This window comes from Bos indicus x Bos taurus, unplaced genomic scaffold (assembly GCF_003369695.1).
Source record: "Bos indicus x Bos taurus breed Angus x Brahman F1 hybrid unplaced genomic scaffold, Bos_hybrid_MaternalHap_v2.0 tig00011798_arrow_arrow_obj, whole genome shotgun sequence".
In the NCBI taxonomy this organism is placed as follows: Eukaryota; Metazoa; Chordata; class Mammalia; order Artiodactyla; family Bovidae; genus Bos; species Bos indicus x Bos taurus.
The window spans coordinates 1-18,508 of record NW_020867939.1 but is presented as its reverse complement, the minus strand read 5'-3'; the positions used below and the strand labels follow the sequence as shown (position 1 = coordinate 18,508).

The window sequence follows — 18,508 nt, the reverse complement described above, 5'->3', positions numbered from 1 at the left end:
CTGCATTTCTTTTTCTTGGGGATGGTCTTGATCACTGCCTCCTGTACAATGTCACAAACCTCCATCCACAGTTCTTCAGGCACTGTCTATCAGATCTAATCCCTTGAATCTGTTTGTCACTTCCACTATATAATCATAAGGGATTTGATTAAGGTCATACCTGAGTGGTCTAGTGATTTTCTGTACTTTGTTCAATTTAAGTCTGAATTTGGCAATAAGGAGTTCATGATCTGAGCCAGTCAGCTCCTGGTCTTTTTTTTTTTTTTTTTTTGCTGATTGTACAGAGCTTATCCATCTTTGGCCGCAAAGGATATAATCAGTCAGACTTTGGTATTGACCACTTGGTGATGTCCATGTGTAGAGTCGTCTCTTGTGTTGTTGGAAGAGGGTGTTTTGGTATGACCAGTGCAGACTCTTGGAGGGCACAAACAAAGCCTTGTGTGCACCAGGAGCCAGGAGAAAGGAGCAGTGTCCCCAGAAGAGACTGAGCCAGACTTGCCTGGGAGTGTCCAGGTGTCTCCTGCAGAGGGGTGGGTCGACAGTGCCCTGCTGGGGGTCAGGGGCACTGAATACAGCAGTGCATGAACAAGTCCTTTTGAAAGAGGTGGCCATTACTGTCATTGCCCCTACCATAGTTTGACCTCAGGCCAAACAACAGGGAGAGAACACAGGCCCACTCATCAACAAAAACTTGGATGAAAGACTTACTGAGCATGGCCCTGCCCATCAGAATAAGACCCCACAGTCAGTCTCTCCCATCAGGAAGCTTCCATAGGCCTCTATCCTTATCCCTCAGAGGGCAGACAGAATGAAAACCACAATCACAGAAAACTAACCAAACTGACCACATGGATCACAACCTTGTCTAACTCAATGAAACGACGAGCCATGCCATGTCGGGCCACCCAAGGTGGAAGGGTCATTCTGGAGCACTCTGACACAACGTGGTCTGCTGGAGAAGGGAATGGCAAACCACTTGAGTATTATTGCCTTGAGTACCCCATGAACAGTATGAAAAGGCAAAAAAATAGGATACTGAAAGATGAACTCCCCAGGTTGATAGGTGCTCAATATGCTACTAGAGATCAGTGGAGAAATAACTCCAGAAAGAATGAAGAGATGGAGCCAAAACGAAAACAACGCCCAGTTTTGGATGTGACTGGTGATGGAAGTAGAGTCTGAAGCTGTAAAGAACAATACTGCATGGGAACCTGGAATGTGACGTCTATGAATCAGGGTAAATTGGAAGTGGTCAAACAGGAGATGGCAAGAGTGAACATTGACAATTTAGGAAAACTTCTCAAGCAGAGTTGGAAAAATATAAGAAACTCTACCTAGAAGAACTAAAAGTTAGAAAGTCATTGGAAAATAAGCTAGACACGTAAGTCAAAACACACAATCACAAAATAAATTTAGTTCATTAATTTGTTTCTAAAGCCTAATTTTTATAGAGCCAGGTTCCTGAGATGAGTAGGAAGTGAAAGCTAACTAGATAGTCACTGCTAAAGGCACCCGAAGTCAAACTAGTAATACTATATCCTTGTAAGTTTTCCTACACTATATAAAATCATGGTTGTGAAATCGGGGGAAATGAACATGGGGGTGACTGGCAGGGTAATTCACAAAGTGCCTAAAAATAACATGGCGACCTGACTCAGGGCGGGTGTGGAAGATGCAAAGGGCAGATCGCAGCACCTCCAGTGCCTAGTCCAGGTTTCCCTACTATCTGAAAGCGGAGCATTCCTAGGAAGCCTTTCATAAACCAAAACATCATAAACCAAAGAAGCAGGGACCCGAGGACACGTTCTGCTTGTAGATGCATAAAATGAATATGCACAAGTAAAGCACAGGTGCTCCCACACAAGGTTCGGGGGTGTGGCGACTTGACGCTGAGAGGTGGGGTGTCCCTCCCGGGGAAGGAGCTCGGTGGGGCCGGTCTCCCTGCTTGTGGAACACGATGCCTCTCACTGATGCACTGAACATCGTTTCAGCTTTTTTCCTTTTTAAATGAAACCAAAAATCCTCTTCAGATTTTTTTTTTATTATTATGAAAAACAGGTGCCTATGTAGGCCCTTCGTAGAAGTGAAGTAACATAAAATGAACTTTAGAAAAGCAGGGGATGCTTGAAATTGTTCCTGGAGCTGTTTTAGCCCTTTTCAGTCTCACCCAATGACTTTCTCATCCTACCCTCGAGATTGTGGCTCTAGGTGATTCCTCAGAGCCAAATGCTTAATTTTTCTGAGGTCACGAGTGAAACATTTATACTAGGGTGGTGAAAGCAAATACTTGAACGTGGCTTTGAGGGATGGGGTGTTTCTTCATCCCTGAACTCTTCCCTGGAGGCAGGTGTGTCCCAGAGGGCAGCAGATATCATTGTGAGGCCACATCCCTTTCTCTCTGACGCCCTTTCTCTCCTCTCCCAACTGTGACTTGTTAGTTGAGGAGCCCCAGACACATGTGTACTTCTTTAGAACATGTTTACAACTACCATTGTTTACAGGAGGTCTGCTCTGTGCTTTCAGTGCTCAAACAGTTTAGTGGGACATTCCATTTACTATATGGCAACTTAAAAAATGCAAATCATTTAGGGAATTGTGCTGTAAAGAGCAATATTGCATAGGAACCTGGAATGTTAGGTCCATGAATCAAGGCAAATTGGAAGTGGTCAAACAGGAGATGGCAAGAGTGAACATCGACATTCTAGGAATCATCGAACTGAAATGGACTGGAATGGGTGAATTTAACTCAGATGACCACTATATCCACTACTGTGGGCAGGAATCCCTTAGAAGAAATGGAGTAGCCATCATGGTCAACTAAAGAGTCCGTAATGCAGTACTTGGATGCAATCTCAAAAACAACAGAATGATCTCTGTTCGTTTCCAAGGCAAACCATTCAATATCACAGTAATCCAAATCTATGCCCCAACAAGTAATGCTGAAGAAGCTGAACGGTTCTATGAAGACCTACAAGACCTTTTAGAACTAACACCCAAAAAAGATGTCCTTTTCATTATAGGGGACTGGAATGCAAAAGAAGGAAGTTAAGAAACACCTGGAGTAACAGGCAAATTTGGCCTTGGAATACGGAAGGAAGCAGGGCAAAGACTAATAAGAGTTTTGCCAAGAGAATGCACTGGTCATAACACCCTCTTCCAACAACACAAGAGAAGACTCTACACATGGACATCACCAGATGGTCAACACCGAAATCAGATTGATTATATTCTTTGCAGCCAAAGATGGAAAAGCTCTGTACAGTCAGCAAAAACAAGACCGGGAGCTGACTGTAGCTCAGACCATAAACTCCTTATTGCCAAATTCAGACTTAAATTGAAGAAAGTAGGGAAAACCACTAGACCATTCAGGTATGACCTAAATCAAATCCTTTATCATTATACAGTGGAAGTGAGAAATAGATTTAAGGGATTAGATCTGATGGACAGAATGCCTGATGAACTATGGACGGAGGTTCGTGACACTGTACAGGAGACAGGGATCAAGACCATCCCCATGGAAAAGAATTGCAAAAAAGCAAAATGGCTGCCTGGGGAGGCCTTACAAATAGCTGTGAAAAGAGAAGCGAAAAGCAAAGGAGAAAAGGAAAGATATAAGCATCTGAATGCAGAGTTCCAAAGAATAGCAAGAAGAGATAAGAAAGCCTTCCTCAGCGATCAATGCAAAGAAATAGAGGAAAACAACAGAATGGGAACGACTAGAGATCTCTTCAAGAAAATCAGAGATACCAAGGGAACATTTCATGCAAAGATAGTCACAACAAAGGACAGACACGTATGGACCTAACAGAAGCAGAAGATATTAAGAAGAGGTGGCAAGAATACACAGAAGAACTGTACAAAAAAGATCTTCACGACCAAGATAATCACGATAGTGTGATCACTCACCTAGAGCCAGACATCCTGGAATGTGAAGTCAAGTGGGCCTTAGAAAGCATCACTACGAACAAAGCTAGTGGAGGTGATGGAATTCCAATTGAGCTATTTCAAATCCTGAAAGATGATGCTGTGAAAGTGCTGCAGTCAATATACCAGCAAATTTGGAAAACTCAGTAGTGGCCACAGGACTGAAAAGATCAGTTTTCATTCCAATCCCAAAGAAAGGCAATGCAAAGAATGCTCAAACTACCACACAATTGCACTCATCTCGCACGCTAGTAAAGTAATGCTCAAAATTCTCCAAGCCAGGCTTCAGCAATATGTGAACCGTGAACTTCCAGATGTTCAAGCTGGTTTTAGAAAAGGCAGAGGAACCAGAGGTCAAATTGCCAACATATGCTGGATCATGGAAAAAGGAAGAGAGTTCCAAAAAACTATCTGCTTTATTGACTATGCCAAAGCCTTTGACTGTGTGGATCACAATAAACTGTGGAAAATTCTGAAAGGATTTAGAATAGGATGGGAATACCAGACCACCTGACCTGCCTCTTGAGAAACCTGTATGCAGGTCAGGAAGCAACAGTTAGAACTGGACATGGAACAATAGACTGGTTCCAAATAGGAAAAGGAGTACGTCAAGGCTGTATATTGTTGAGATAGAGACAAAAGTGAGCTTCATTTAAAATTTTTTCATGTTTGCTTGAACTACAAATTTAGAAACATTCTACAATTGCTCAGAAAAATATTTTTTGTAAATCTCCTTGCTTCTCATGAGGAGGGTAGGAGTATAAGTCCTCCCCTTGAAACTTCAGGCTAAGGAAATGAAGTTCATCTGTAATTTCTGACCAGATTTATAGTTGAGATTACACTCATACTTTTTGTATATAGCAATTAACGATGAGAGCTCGGATAGAAGTAGGCTAAATAGTAAAGAGAGATCTTATTTGTGTTTTAAATTTTGTCCTAAATAACTCAAAATGTGGATAATTCATTGTGCTGACTCATTTTAATAAACCAGGTTTTATCAGGAGGAAATGAACATCCTTTTAAAACTCATCTCTTCAGTTTTGGCCTGCTTGATTCAACTAAAGATTTTCAAGTTTCCTGTCCTGTGTTTAAAAAATATCTATGCTTTAAAAATTAACTATATCGACTGCTACAAATAGGAGTTTGATATTTATTTTTGTTCACACATTTAAGACATATAATTTAAAACATTTATTAAATGCCACAAGCATTACTGAACTATGTTAACAAGGTTTTACATATTCATTTTCTCTATGTTATAGTTAAAAATCTATATGTGTTTTCTTAATCTGAGGAAGTAGCTGGCATAGGACCCTAGACTCTTTTGTAGAATTGTAACTTTGACTACATCAATGACTCTCGTACCTTAAAAACAATCTTTCTTTTAAAAAAAACCTTCTGCACAGAACCATATTATATAAAAGAGACAAGTATAGAGTCATTTAGCTAAAGGAGTGGCCAGAGACCGTGCAGCTGTGACTTCTCTGTTCCTCAACCCTTCAGTGACCCCCATGGGACCTTCCCCTTCTATGGGACATAGTTCAGAAACTAACACTGTGAGAGAATCCTTCTCGCTAAACACCTTTAGAATTAAAACTTGCCGGTACATTGTTTTCTTGTGTATGATTTTCTCACCTTTCTATGTCTCGCTAAATGGAAAAGTTTAAAGAAAACTGCAGATGTGTTCTTCTTATTAATATTTGACTTCAAACTACTTCATTTGAACATGATCCTCACCTAGAAATCAAAATAAAGGTCTTCGAAGTACATATTTAGGGCAGGAGCTGTTAAGGGAGAAGATGGTGATCTTGTGCATCATTACCAGGATTATGGGTCATTCCCTAATTCTCTGAAATTATGTGTACTCAATAGACTGATATTTATTATACTTTTTATCAGATTAATCTAAATAGCATTCCATATATATGTTCTCTGTTATCTAAAAGCAGAATAAGTAGGAATTCATTTTCTTTTATTTATGTGATTATTTTTCTACCTAAGTAATCTTTAAGTTAGGTCTAGTCTCAAAGTATTATTTAAATGTCACATGTAGGAAATTATATGTCATTCCTATGATAATATCTCGTTTAACTTAAACATAATATTTGACTTATTTCAGATGCAGCAGGAGTTGGACAGGATATAACTAGAGAACTAGAAGAAGGTATGTTGCCAAAACGTATGAATTAAATTTAGACATCGATTTCTGAAATACATGGTAAACAGTCAGTGGCATCTCTTTCCATTGTTTGGATAACAGTTGCTATCTTAAATATTTTTTCTTACATATAGCTAATGAAAAATGTGAGAGCATGAGCAGTCATAGTGAAAAATTCCTTCTTCCTCATTTATTCACCATGTTCCATTGCTTGAAAAACAAGCCCAAAAGGTCTAGGTATTTCTTTTATTTCTGCTATTTCCTTCTTCTGCTGCCTCCATCCCTGTGGAACTATCCGCCTACACCCTGACACTATTCTCAGAATACGTGGAGTTCATCAGCGTCTCAAGTGTCTGATAGTGGTTACGGTTAGGAACCCAGGCTGAAGCAGTCATGTTTGTGTAGCTGTCACTTGGTGGTGACTTTAAAACTCCTCTGTCGTTGACTTTGTCACCAGTTTATCTTTCACGCTCAGGAAAAGCTCCAAACACCCACATCAGTTTGGGTCCTGCCAAAGTAGTTGCCCTTATCTCTCTACCACCCTCCTCTGCCCCTCAACTCTGCATCTAACCAGCCAGACTGTGTAGGATCCCACAGGTGTGCTTCCTCACCTCCGGTCTTTGTACATGTTTCTCCCCTCTACCTCTTGTACTTTCTCCTGTCCTTCAGATAGCTACTTACATATCACCTCCATCAAAAAGCTGGCAGTACTGACACAAGGCTGGCTGTCCCTTTTGAGTGCTCCTTGTGCCATCTTTTATATCTGTCTTAGTATTTATGACTCTGTGTGGAAATCGGCTGTTCATGTATTTTTCCAGTTTAGGGCATATCATTTTTCAGGGTGGACTGGGTCACCTTCATCTTGTAATTCCAGTGCTTGTCACAGCACCTCTGCACGTAGTTATCGAGTAAATGAATGAAGAATGAGAAAACCAGAAGCCCTGATACTCAGCCACACGTGCGACCATGAGCGGATTATATAACTGTAATCTTGTTTTTTGTGTTGTGTCATCTATAGATATATTTCATTCTTCGGAACACTTGGAAAGGTCTCAATTTTGTTTTGTTATTTTCTTAACTAACACTTAGTTAACTCAGGTATTTTAGGTAAAGAATATAATTCTTTCCTTTTCCTTCCAGTTGATGCTGAATTTGCATCTAATTCCTTTAGAGTGTCTCCTTGAGGATCTACAGATGGGTCAAATGTATATGAGGACCTACTATGGAAAACATCACAAGAATATGTACAGACTTTGAAGAAAAAAGATATGATTTGAATGATGAGTAGTAAAAGTTTCCCTACAGGACTGTTTACATGAAGTTTTCATTGTTTCCCATTAAACCTGATGAGAAATTCTTTATTAAAGGAAAATATTTTCATATTATGTGTGTATGATAACAATGTATATGGTATTTTTTTTTTTTGTATATGGTATTTTAAGTGATGTTTCTCTGCATCTAACTTAGCAGACTTAAAAGCCAGCACTGTTGAGTTTTCCATATTCAAAGTGATACTGTTAGTCACTCAGCCATGTCGACTCTTTGTGATCCCATGGACGAGCCCGCCAGGCTCCTCTGTCCATGGAATTCTCCAGGCAAGAATACTGGAGCAGGGAGCCATTCCCTTCTCCAGGGGATCTTCCAGTCCCAGGGATCAAACCCAGGTCACCTGAATTGCAGGTGGATTCTTTACCATTTGAGCGGCCCTTTATGAACTCAAACCCTAGTATCAGCTGTTTAAACAGCACCCAAACAACCAGACTTGTCATTAATATTTAGTGGTGTTGATTGATAGCTTTTTGTATTTTCTAGTTTTTATCACTATATATAGATCTAAAGATTTAGATACTTATGGCTACCATCAATGTTATGGCTACCATCAATGTTTTGATGTACTACAACTTAACAGTGGCATAAAACTTACTATATGTAACTGTAAACATGGATTCATAGGTCTTCCTCATGAAGAAATAAGTTTTGCCTGAGTTTTTGCCTTTGCAATGAATTAACTTTTTTAAAAAATTTATTTTTAATTAGAGGATAATTACTTTACAATATTGTGATGGTTTCTGCCATACATTGACTTGAATCGGCCATAGGTATGCATATGTCCCCTCCCTCTTGAACCTCCCTGTCACCTTCCTCCCCATTCCACCCTTCTAGGTTGTCACAAAGCACCAACTTTGGGTTCCCTGCATCATACAGCAAATTCCAAAAAGACACATGTACCCCAGTGTTCACTGCAGCACTATTTACAATAGCTAGGACATGGAAGTAACCTAGATGTCCATCAACAGATGAATGGATAAAGAAGCTGTATATTATTCAGCTATAAAAAGAAATGCATTTGAATTGGTTTTAATTGACTTCTGATTTACTTTTGGAAACCGTGTTAAAATGAGAGAAAAGTTCCAAGCGCCAGACATTTTCGCAAAACTCCCCTATCTCCCATATATCCTCCTAAGGTACCATTTATATTTCCTAAATGTTTTTTGTTATAAGTGCCCCTCCTTCCCCAAGTCACCTGTTTTTCAGAAGATGCCTTTATCTCCTACTCCCTGGCATTTACTAAGTAGTATATCAACTCCCGGTTGTAGTCACCCCCTCAAGTCACATTTCTTTGTGAACCTCTTCACGTGGTTGTTATTGTTCTGTCGCTCAGTCACGTCCATCTCTTTGCGACCCCATGGACTGCAACATGCCAGGCTTCCCTGTCCTTCACCATCTCCGGAGTTTGCTCAAACTCAATGTCCATTTAGTCGAAGATGCCATCTAACTAGCTCATCCTCTGTCACCCCCTTCTCCTCCGGCCACAATCTTTCACAGCATCAGGGCCTTTTCCAGTAAGTCAGCTCTTCCCATCAAGTGGCCAAAGTATTGGAGCTTCAGCATCAGTCCTTCCAATGAATATTCAGGGTTGATCTCCTTTAGGATTGACTGGTTTGTTCTCCTTGCAGTCCAAGGGACTCTCAAGAGTCTTCTCCAGCACCACAGTTTGAAAGCATCAATTCTTCAGCACTCAGCCTTGTTTACGGTCCAACTCTCACATGTGTACATCATTCCTGGAAAGCTATTTAAATGTTTTTTTCTCATGGTTATCTGCTTTTGTCAATTTAATTGGCAGATTCCCAATAACTGAACCTAAGAGGGTGGAGGAAGTATTTTCCTCACCAACAGTTCCAAGAGCTGACATGTTAGTAATGCTCACTTAATCCTTCATCCCCTTGTCTTTCTGTCCTCTCAGTGATCTGACTCGGCAGAACTCCAGTTTCATATGAGACTGATGATCCTTCTCCCCCATCACCCTCTCCAAGGGTCTCAGTGCTGCACTGCCCAGTGATCCTGCTACTTTTATTAATTTGTATCTTCTGATAAGGATTTCAGATCTCTTCTCTACGAACTTCTCACCATGCTTCTCCCCTCTCACTTGTACCAGACAATCTGAGGTCCCACAACAAACTTCTTGAAAGGTTCACCCGTATCCCTAGCAGTTCTAGACTGTCTTCCCTTTCTTTCCTCAAAACTACTCCCAAGTCACTGATGACTACCACATCGCTGAATCAAAGCCACACCTTTCCTGCCCTTGTCTATCTGAATTCCTCCTCTTGGCGTTCACTCTAACTGACCTTTTGGAGACACTCCCTCCTTTTGGCTAGGCTTTCAGTATTCATTCCTTTTATCCTGAAGGCACGGACAGGTCATTGTGATCAGAGACACAGTTCTTATTAAGTATCTCACAGTAAACATACAGGTGTTGCCCCCTCGCCCAGGACTGCCCCTGGGGCCGTGTGTTGAGAGCAGGTCAGTTGTTCCACAACAGCAGATGCAGAACGGAAGAAAACCTTGTCCCTGCTGCTGAGAAGGGCCTTCTCCTCTCCTGGGAAGGATGTCCTCCTTACTCTGGCCTTTGGTACGTAAGTAAAGGATCACCCACCCCAAAAAGGGTCCTTCTGCCCAGCGTTTCTCCGCCAATGGAATGAGTTGAGAAGCAAAGGAACTGAGAAGTGGGAGCACCCATTGTGCAGTCCACACTCTCCAACAGGCCATGGGCGGGGCTGTTCCGTAGGGCTTTCATCAGCGGGGGAGTGGGTGGAGTTGGTGGGGTTCTGGGGAGCAGAGACAGGCGCAGCTGCTCCCAGTAATGGGGCTCACAAGGCTCATTGCCATCTTGCATTAAGGTGGGTGCAGCGTCTCCGCACACGGCACCCCCAGCCCAAGCAAGAACATCGGCCAAGCTGGTTCACACCAGGAACTGGGGTTTGAAGAGCCGGAAGCAAGGCCTCTGCAGGAAACACCCAGCAAGCAAGAGAAACCAGACTACGCACAAGGGAAAGGAGGTTAGTATTTTTATTCCTAATATTGTTTGTTTGTTTGTTTAACCTGGTAACTGTTTATGGGCTTTGCTGATAACAAAATCTCTCCAGGAGCCTGACCTGGAGTCTCCAAGGTTCTGGGCCTCATCCCTTTTTGAAATATAGATTTTTAGGAGATGGAGCACCTTTGGGGGACCTACTCTGGGTTGTAGGTCTCTCCTGCTCCTTGGGGAGATGAGACTATGAATTCTTTCAGATCAGAGCTATTAATTAGATGAACGGTTGCAGATGTCTGCGCTGAAGAGTCTCAGAAGATCTGGGCTTTTTACAAAACCACTGAGAAATCCCAGGGAAGTTTATTTCCCCACAATTTCCCTCCTTGTTCCTAGAAGAGTTTTAGGCTGCAATTCAGCCACTGTAACCAGTCCAAGGAAACTTGAAGTTGATGGGCACCAAATCCTTTTGGCTTGTCTTGGGCAACATTTAATCAGCAAGACCCTTACTGAGCAAAAGAAATTGGTCTCAGCCAAAGTCCCCCAAGTCTTAGATTCAGGAATCTAAGCCAAGTCCCCCAAAATTTTAGGGACTATTTTGGGAAGCAAGGTGGCTTCCTCCTTGTGTTTCCGTATTAACCTTTTCTACCTGATCCAGGGCATTGTAGGGAAGCAAAATTTGTCACTCCCAAATGTGTCTCTTTGGCAAGAGAATGATTTTAGGCAGAATATTTTTAAGAAACAAAAGACTCAAAGCCTTTCTTTTGACCGCCTCCTTAAATGTTGAATAGTTTAGATAAAGGGGCTGGCCCAGGAAGACAGCTACTATGAGAGATACTGAGAAAAAATGTGGGCCAGGTGTGGTCAGGGGAACTCCAAATATTTACAGAGAGTTCCAAACACTTGCTTTTCCATCTCCATGTGAATCACCTTCCTCCACATTCTAGTCCCAAACCAGTACCCACAGCATCCTCCTCTGTCTCTAGCTGAAGATGGCATTTAAGGTGAGGGTTTCAACCATTCTGGTGAGTTACTCACATTTTCTGGTTCTCACCCATGTATACAGAAGTATACATGTTGTTAACCTTTTGTTTGCTTTTCTCCTGTTAATCTGTCTCATGTTAAGTCGCTTCTTAACCAGCCAGATGAACCTAGAAGGATAGTTTTTGTCCTCCCCCACAGGACACACCTGAGTACAGGGAGCTATGCTCATTTACAACTGGCAGAGACCTGCCTCGTCTGCAAGGAAGAGATCTCTGGTAAAACTGTTACGTATACAGCAGCACCAGCCAGTGAGCTGACGCTCACTTGAAGGCCTTAGACATAAGTAGCACCATCCTGTTACCAAGTCCTGTTGCTTCCTATAGGATGGGCCGATAAATCAAGAGATGAATTATTGGGGCAAGGAATAGCAACTTTGTTTGGAAGCTGGTAGATCAAGTTAATGGTGGACTCATGTCCCATAAGAACCATCTTCCTGAGTTAGAATTCAGGCTTGGTTTACACTAAAAGGAGAAAGAGTAAAGTCAAACCTTTCCTGGTTCCCATCAGCTTCTGAAGGGAATGTGTTAATCCCCTTCCTGCAGTCATTGACAGGTGGGCTTGGTCAGGTTGTTTCCTGGGAGGTAAATACAGGTGTTTAAGGTTAATCCTTATTATGCGGGAGGCAAGGCTCCCAGCGAAGAGCAACCATGTATCATATAAGCATAAAGGCAACATCCCTTTAGTGCTGAACTTGTAATAGAATACAAAAGGGTCTTCCCTGTTACAGTTGTTCACTTCAGCAGAAGTCAGGGACAGATTTCATACTGCCTTTGTGAAAGAAAAACCATGGAGTTGGTAACGTTCCCTAATTTGAACAAACTCCATGAGATAGTGAAGGATAGGAAAGCCTGGCGTGCTGCAGTCCATTGGGTCACAGAGTTGAACATGACTTAGCCACTCAACAACAATAATGCTCCCTAAAGAGCTCTCTGAAACAGAGCCAGGAGGCCATTAACGAGTGTGACACAGGCATGTCTCAGCCTGGATGGAATCTGACCTTCCGATCATTTGTTGTCCTAATGAAGTCCTCCAGAATATCTGCCAAAAACTCAAGCTACTTCTTGGACCACCCCTCCCCTAAATAACTTGTGATTCTGTAAGGACAAATATTTCCTGGCTTGTATCAGAGTCGCTCACAGTTCTCATCAGGCAATTTTTGACAACCTGTGGCCTTTTGTCTTCATAAACCCCTGACTCCTTTTTGGAACACTCTTTCAGTTTAACCTGAATCTCTGTTTCCCAAATTGCAATTTTTCCCTTCCAGTTTTATTGAGATGTAATTAACATGCAGCAGTGTATAAGTTTAAGGTGTAGAGCATAATGATTTGACTTACAAGATGACTACCACAATGTATTTTACTATAATAATAAACATAACTATATTCCTGCTGCCTGGATATAGTGAAACATAACTAGAACCACACTGCTAGAATACAGTAGAATTTTTAAGGTTCTCCAGAGGGGGAATAAAGACAGTAGGGGATTCGCTATTTATCTATCCGTCTGTCAGGAGACCTGAAATCTGTAGAGTGAGCCAGCAGACTGGAGATTCAGGGAAGAGTTGATGTTGCAGTCTTGAACCTGAATCCCCAGAACAATAGTCTGGAAACTCAGCCAGGGTTTCTATGCTTCAGACTTGAACTCTTCCACTTTTCGGTTGCTGTTCAGTCACTAAGTTGTGTTCCACTCTTTGCGACCCCATGGACTGCAGTCTTCAGGGCTCCTCTGTCCTCCACTGTCTTTTGGAGTTAGCTCCAATTCATGTCCACTGAGTCGGTGACGCCATCCAAGCATCTTGTCCTGTGCTGCCCCTTTCTCCTCCCGCCTTCAGTCCTTCCCAGCATTAGGGTCTTTTCCGAGCAATCGCTCTTTGCATCAGGTGGCCCAAATATTGGAGCTTCAGTTTCAGTATCAGTCCTTCCAATGAATATTCAGGGTTGATTTCCTTTTGGATTGACTGGTTTGATCTCCTTGCAGTCCAAAGGACTCTCAAGAGTCTTCTCTAGCACAATTTGAAAACATCCTTCCACTGTGAGGAACCTCAATATTTGGGCTTGCAGTCTTCAGCTGATTGGATGAGGCCCATGGACATTATGGGGGGAAATCAGTTTTATTCAAAGTTACTGCTTTAAATACTAATCACATCTAAAATATACCTTCACAAAAACATCTAAACTGACTTTGCAAAAAATGAATGCATTTCTTGGTAAACTAGAAAAAGAAAAATATGTGGCTTAGGTTTCCTAAGGACAAAAATAATTTTTTTAAAAAACGTATATTATTGGAGCATAGCCAACGAACAATGTGGTGAGTTTCAGGTGCACAGCAGAGTGACTCAGCCACACATATACATGCATTCATTCTCCCCCAAATTCAGGGAAGGGTTCTTAAAGGCACCGTTAGGGGTGAGGGTGTGAGATGCCTGATAGCTGGTGTACATCCTTCTGGATTGGTTGGTGGTGAGCTAAGTGGGTGGTTTTAGGAGTCAGTATCATCAACCATCAGGTTTCAACTGGTCTGGGGTCTACATAGGTATAGTCAGCATGCGGTTAACTTCTTCCACCTGGTGGGGGTTTCAGTATCTGCAGAACTCCAGGATATGGCTCAGAATGTTATCTACAGCCCTTGAGGAGGAGCTGACTTTGATGTTTTAACTATTGTTATTTTGTCTTGGACCGTTTTCATTTCAGCATTTTCGCACTTCTCTGATTACATTTGCTCTTTGGGACTTGGGCAAAGCCTCAGAGGCTAAAGCTTTTCTACCAACAAGAGGCAGGTGCCATGGGGAGGTCTTCACAGTGTTCTGCTCCATGTCCATTAGTTTTTTTTTTAGTGTGTCCTCCTTTATTTTAAATAGATTCAAGAGGTGGGGGGAATGTTCCTAGTTAGGAGGTTTTCATTCGTTACCCACCTAGTCTGAAAAGTCTAGAAAAATCTATCTTCTTAAAATACTCTGTGTATCATATTCCCCCACCTCAGCTATTGAGTGAGTATCATGTCCTTCAGAAGCTGCACACCAAACCAACCACGTCCAGAGTCTAGTCTCTGTGCTGGATGCTAGAAATTCGAAAACCAACAAAATGTGGCTTCTTCTCTCTCGTGGGTTGTTACTGGTTGTCATTGGGCCCCTCAATGCTCATGACCCACTGGACTGAATAAAGGTACTTCAGGAAACTGCAAATTTAATGGAAGGAAGTCATAGGAATGACCCCTTAGAATCTGAGATACTTATTAGGAGTTGGAGAGATTTGTTCTAAAGAGATATAAAGCCTTGTTCCAGCAGGAAGCAATTTTTTGAAAAATTTCACTGAAGTATATTTGACTCACAGTGTTGTGTTAGTTTCAGGTGTCCAGCAAAGTGAATCCGTTCTATATACATACATATCTCCATTCTTTTCAGCTTCTTTTCCCATAGAGGTTATTATATAAAACTGAGTAGAGCTCCCTGTGATATACAACAGGTCCTCGTTGGTTATCTGTTTTATGTGTTATTGTTGTCGTTCAGGGGGTCAGTCTTCTCCAAGTCTTTGTGACCCCATGGACTGCAGCACACCAGGCTTCCCTGTCCTTCACCATCTCCCAGAGCTTGCTCAAACCCATGTCCATTGAGTTGATGATGCCATCCAACCATCTAGTCCTCTGTCATCCCCTTCTCCTCCTGCCTTCAGTCTTTCCCAGCATCAGGGTCTTTTCTATTAAGTTGGCTCTTTGCATTAGGTGGCCAAAATATTGGAGGTTCAGTTTCAGCATCAGTCCTTCCAGTGAATATTCAGGATTGATTTCCTTTAGGATTGACTGGTTAGATCTCCTTGCAGTCCAAGGGACTCTCAAGAGTCTTCACCAGCACCACGGCTCAAAAGCATCAGTTCTCTGGTGCTCAGCCTTCTTTATGGTCCAACTCTCACATCCATACATGACTACTGGAAAATCAGTTCAGTTCAGTCATTCAGTCGTGTCTGACTCTTTGTGACCCTATGGACTGCAGCAAGCCAGGCTTCCCTGTCCATCACTAACTCCTGGAGCTTGCTCAAACTCATGTCCATCGAGTTGGTGATGTCATCCAACCATCTCATTCTGAAGTCCCCTTCTCCTCCTCCCTTCAATCCTTCCCAGCATCAGGGTCTTTTCTAATGAGTCAGTTCTTCACATCAGGTGGCCAAAGTATTGGAGCTTCAGCTTCAGCATCAGTCCTTTCAGGACTGATTTTCAGTCCTAAATATTCAGGACTGATTTCCTTTAAGATTGACTGGTTTGATCTCCTTGCAGTCCAAGGGACTCTCAAGAGTCTTCTCTTTTGAACACCACAGTTCAAAAGCATCAATTCTTCAGCTCTCAGCTCTTCTTTATGGTCCAACTCTCACATCCATACATGACTACTGCAAAAACCATGCCTTTGACTAAACAGGACTGCTTTGGTATTAACTACCAACACTGTTTCATTTTTTTGTTTCTTTAATTTTTTATTTTTTATTGGGGTATAGCCGATTAACAATGTTGTGATAGTTTCAGGTGAACAGTAAAGAGACTCAGCTATAGATATAATACATGTATCCATTCTCCCCCTTGGAGAAGACTCTGGAGAATCTCTTGGACAGTCAGGAGATCAAACCAGTCAATCCTAAAGGAAATCACCCCTTAATATTCATTGGAAGGACTGACGATGAAGCTCCAATACTCTGGCCACCTGATGTGAAGAGCTGACTCATTGGAAAAGACCCTGATGCTGGGAAAGAATGAAAGCAGGAGGAGAAGGGGATGACAGAAAATGAGATGGTTGCATGGCATCACTGACTCAATGGACATGAGTTTAAGCAAGCTCCGGGAGATGGTCAAGAATAGGGAAGCCTGGCATGCTGCAGTCCATGGCGTCACACAGAGTTGGACACGAATGAGCAACTGAACAACAATTCTCCCCCAAACCCCTCTCTATCCAGGCTGCCACATAACATTGAGCAGACTTCCCTGTGCTATACAGTAGGTCCTTGTTGGGATAGCTAGTGAGTTTGAGACAGTCATGTACACACTGCTGTATTTAAAATGTTTTGCTTTTTTTAGTTTTGGTAATGTAGTAATGAGAGTGAACGAAAAATCAAAAAGGAGAAACCAAGATACATGAAGGCTGGAATCTTGAAGAAGTGCTTCACAGAGGGAACAAATCCAGGGTAGAAGGGACATGAGAAAGCCAGTAAGGTGAGAACGGGCAAAATGTCTTGCTGTAACGGCACTTCCTAAGCACAGAGTCAAATGAGACTTGGCCTTCTGATGGTTGTTTGGGGAGGCTGTTTCTTTATCCACAGAACTGTTTTTAAAAAGGTATTACGCCTCCACTATCTTTGGACCAGCAGAAGAAAATGTCTTGGGCTCAGTCACAGCCAAAGCCCAAACCTCAAAACGTAAGCAGGCGTATTCCCCCATGCCAGTGGGCAAGATGCACTTTACTTAGCTGTATCTTTCTGATGTTCTTCTTGTTTATGTAAGATCAGGAATCCCTTGTGGATTCATTCAGGAACTTTATCATGGTGTGAATCTTCAGGTGTTCAAATGTCTACAGAGGTGGACAGTCAGTACTGAAGATTGTGTGCATCTATTAATAACAGAATGCAATTGCTTTATATAATGGTTACAGGTGAGCATGGTGACTGTGGAGGTCATGTGATAAAACTACACAGAGGACCCCACACACCTGTGCTCATCTATGTACCTGTGAAATGGTAGTAAGGGCCCTGATAGTAGCAATGTCATAGCAGTGTCAGTTTCTTCTTGTGACTGTACTCTAGTTGTAAGACATTAACTTTGGGGCAATACAGGGAAAAGGTGCATGGGACTTCCCAGCTGTCTTTGCAAATTTCCGATAAGCTATAACTAGGAATTTCAAAACAGAAAATTAGAACAATGTCATCTGTGCAATAATCATTTAGCGAGATGTTTCCAGAAAAACATGACACCTGGGACCCTTGCTACAGGCAGTAAGTGAATGAGTGATAGTCGCTCAGTAGTGTCCAAATCTGAGACCCCATGGACTGTAGCCTGCCAGGCTCCTCTGTCCATGGAATTCTCCAGGCAAGAATACTGAAGTGGGTTGCCATTTCCTTCTCCAGGGGATCTGAACATGTTCATTACAGCTCTCTGCTCTATCATGGGAGGCAGTCTGAAACAGAAGGCTGGAGCAGTTAACCCCACAAGGACAGCAATGATGTTCTGTAGGGGAAGCCTGAGAGGCTATGGTGTGGAGGCTGACCAAGCGTGGGAATCTGCAATCGGCAGGAAAGGGTGGGGGTCTCTCTGCAGGGCCACCACTTACCAGTCGGCCTTCCAAGCAGTCGACGGCGGCCCCCGGGCCAGCAGGTACCGCACACAGTCCGGGTGTCCCATGGAGGCAGCCTCGTGCAGAGAGAGCCCGCTTGTAGTCCTGGTGGACGGCTTCGATGTCCAGGTCCCAGATAGGCCAAGATGTCCCAGAGGCTGTGGCACGTAGCGTGTGCAGGAGGGTATCTCCGGCAGGTCCCCGCGCAGCCCGTGCGCCCAGCCGCGTGCAGCTCCTCTCATCCAGCACCAACCAGCACAGCCGCCGCTGAACCCGGAGCGCGGTCATGGCCATGGACTCGGGTCCGGCGGGAACGCTTGGCGACCCTCCCCAGGGCTCACCCCGCGATCCTCTCCACCCTGCCTGTCAGGACCCTTCCCCAGACGCCCCGACCTTCCCCATACCCTCAGGTTCCCAGCTGACCACGCATTATACTTGAGGGCCTTTGTACTCTGTGTTTGCAGATTCCCTTTTCATCCTCGTGAGCCTCTCCGTGTGATGAAACCCGACTTCCACCACTCCACTGCCATGCGTTTCTTTTGTGTTCCTGGATCCTGCTCACCTTGTGAGGCTGATCTCTTCATAAAGCCTTTTTCATCATTCCTAACTGGTCACTTGTCTTCACTCCCATAGCATTTCATAAGTGCGTTTGTGTAGCACCTGTCATGCCTTATGTATAGTAACTTGTGTGTGTTTTGAGAGCTACCTTGTGGACAGGTGAAATCATTCATTTTTAAATCTGTAGTGTCTCAAGTAGCATGTGACCCCAGAG

The 18,508-nt window shown here is 42.9% G+C and overlaps 1 protein-coding gene and 1 long non-coding RNA gene across 2 annotated transcripts in view; both read left to right on the top strand.

The window, feature by feature from the left end:
• LOC113889342 (ankyrin repeat domain-containing protein 26-like) overlaps positions 1-7,340 on the top strand; it is a 43,212-nt gene extending 35,872 nt beyond the window's left edge. Inside the window, exons 12-13 of the mRNA XM_027536028.1 lie at positions 6,044-6,088; positions 7,223-7,340. The gene's annotated coding sequence lies outside the window, so the exon portion shown is untranslated. The remainder of the gene's footprint in view (positions 1-6,043; positions 6,089-7,222) is intronic.
• Positions 7,341-9,683: 2,343 nt separating this feature from the next.
• LOC113889343 lies at positions 9,684-18,343 on the top strand. The gene is made up of 2 exons (XR_003510231.1): positions 9,684-10,419; positions 18,201-18,343. It is a non-coding gene; the product is annotated as an uncharacterized LOC113889343 (long non-coding RNA).
• Positions 18,344-18,508: the final 165 nt, after the last annotated feature.